Genomic DNA, 2,997 nt, shown 5'->3' on the forward strand with positions numbered 1-2,997 from the left:
AGTGGGAATGTTTCATGGCACACAGGTATGGTCCAGGGACAGCCCCCTCTGGACCTGATGGGATACAGGTACAATACAAGCAGTTAACCAATAGAAACACAATGTATCTTTTGAAATTGTTACCGCCCAGCTTAGAGATAATGAATCCAACGATTAGGACAATGTAATTATCTCCAAGCGCCCAAAATCCCACATTTTCTTGCAACATACAAAAAAGTATGAAAATACATAACTTCCAAATTTTAATGGATAATTCGTGCATTCTACCATTCATTATGTAGCTCAGATCTGAGCGCAGCAGATAGTCGAATAGCGCTCAGAACTCACGAACGGTATGGCTAGTCTCATCAATATAAAGTCTGTTTGTGTCTTTTGTCCCGAACATGAGACGGCGGCCATGTTTTCAGGTTGGTCAATGGGCAGCGGGACTTCGACCCTAAACTCATGGAACGAGTGGCGGCCAAGGATTTACACGAATCCCCGCTCTCATAATGGTTGTCCCAGCCGTTCGGGAAACGAACGGAGACCGCCGTGAAGGGGTACTTAACCTGCGGTTAACCGCAAAACCAACATTCTAATTGAGGCCACACGCCAAGCTGTAGGTGGTCCTCGTTCGTTAGTCTTTCGGTAGTTTTAGTTCGGGAAATGGTGCACAAACTGGAATGCCCTGGGACCGTCAATTAGGCTGTGGTTAACCATACTTTAGCTGCTGCCATTGCAGCAAGCATCCATACCATTTATTCTCTACCAATTTTTGCTAGAACCTGATTAGACCGTGTTTCCACCCTACTTAGGAGATGTGGATGTCGCTCATTTGATCCTTTTTAAAGGTCTCTTTATACCCATCCATTTTGGCTCCCTGTATATATATTTGGGTGCTTATATAGGAGCAACTTTCCAGGTTTTTAATAGGTGTTTTTTTTATTTTCACTTTAAACACTTGTACGGTGTATTTACTATTAAAATGTATTTATTTTTTCTGGTAAATTTGTTACCAACTATTATTACTCTAACCGTTTGAATAAAGATTGATTACCATATTTAAGTGACATTTTACTTAAAGGGAGTAGTTAGTAAATGGGAATGGACTCCACCCACTTTTAGTGGGCGGATTTCCTTTCTCCCATTTTCTTTTCTTCTGTCTATTTTGTCTACCCGGGGTTAAGCCCCTACTACTCCCTGTAACCTTTTTTGAGGTTTGGAGGTGACCTATCTCACACCCTTAACCTCTTTCTCTTTTCTATATCTGACCACCATTGATCTATGCAAGGGATACTGGCAGATTCCCCTGGCCAAGGAGGCTATCCCCAAGTCGGCGTTCGTCACCCCGTTTGGCTTGTACCAATTTAAGGTCATGCCATGTGGGATGAAGAACGCCCCAGCTACCTTTCAGCGCTTGGTAGATAGGCTCCTTGATGGCTTCCAGGACTTCGCTTGCGCGTACATTGCGATCTATAGCGAAACGTGGGGGGAACACTTGAGGCATGTAGAGGCCGTACTGGATCAGATTGGGGCAGCGGGCCTGACTCTGAAGCCCGAAAAGTGTAACTTCGGCATGGCTGAAGTCCAGTACTTAGGACACAGGGTGGGGGGTGGGAAGCAGCGCCCAGAACCAGCTAAGGTTGAGGCTGTAGCCAACTGGCCCACACCCCACACCAAGACTCAGGTACTGGCATTCTTAGGGACAGCAGGATACTACAGGAAGTTTGTCCCTGACTATAGCGCCATCGCCAAACCCCTGACAGACCTAACTAAAAAGAACCTGCCTAGGATAGTCCTGTGGTCTCCCGCCTGTGAAACCGCCTTTCAAGCATTGAAAAAGGCTCTGATTCACGCACCTGTTCTTTCTGCCCCCATCCCTAACAAAAGATTTGTCGTCCATACAGATGCCTCCATGTATGGACTGGGGGCAGTTCTGAGCCAGATTGGAGAAGATGGTTGAGAACACCCTGTCGCGTATCTCAGCAGAAAACTGTTGCCCAGAGAAGTGAGTTATGCGGCAGTGGAAAAAGAGTGTTTAGCCCTGGTCTGGGCCCTAAAGAAACTTACACCATATTTGTATGGGCAGGAATTTACCCTGATTACAGACCATAATCCCCTGGTATGGTTGAACAGGGTAGCTGGAGATAAGGGACGCTGGCTGAGATTGAGCCTAGCGCTACAACCGTATAATTTCTCCATCCAATACCGCCCTGGCAAGTTTAATGGAAATGCCGATGGACTGTCCAGACAAACTGAACTTTTGCCCTAACGGTTGGTCGGACAGCCCCAAGTTGACCCGAAAAGGATCAATCCGGGTCTGACGTGTTCCACAAAAGGGGAGCAGTGTAACAGAACCTTACAGTTCCCTGGTGCATGTGGAATAAGCAAGGGAATTGTACTTTATGCTATCTGTTCGGTAGAAATTCAACCTATAAATAAACGAATCAGACTACCGAACACCGGACCACCCTGCTGGTAATTAAGGGATATTTTACCTCCCAGTTCTATTTCAGCCGCTCGTATGGGTCAGCACGAATCCTTTGTGTTAAGTATAGGTGGCCGCCATTTCGGGACTTTGCACGTGTTCGCGGCCATCTTACGCACGAACAGTGGTGTTTGCCAGCAATCGTCTGGAACTAAAAATGGATACGCAAACAGGCGAACACCGCTGAGACCTCCATAGCACCGGGGATTCGTGACAAAACTACCGAACACCCTGCTGTTCGGTAGAAAGACTTAATAGACTATGGGGATTCTAGCGACCATCAAGATTCGAATGGATGGCAAGATTTTCGTGCCTTTTTACCACACGAACGAGGACCAACCGCAAGGCCAAAACGTATGGAACTATTTTCGGCTAGTAGGTCTGTGCGGTCGGTCAAAACTTTGGAACCCCATAACTCCCGAACCGTTTATCCGAATGGACTGATTTTTGAATATGTGGTTCCCCTAAACTAGAGCTATCGGGGGATACTGAATTTAGGGATGTACCCCAAGTATTTGGGGTACATCCAA

The sequence above is a fragment of the Pelobates fuscus genome, unplaced genomic scaffold, assembly GCF_036172605.1.
Source record: "Pelobates fuscus isolate aPelFus1 unplaced genomic scaffold, aPelFus1.pri scaffold_49, whole genome shotgun sequence".
NCBI lineage: Eukaryota > Metazoa > Chordata > Amphibia > Anura > Pelobatidae > Pelobates > Pelobates fuscus.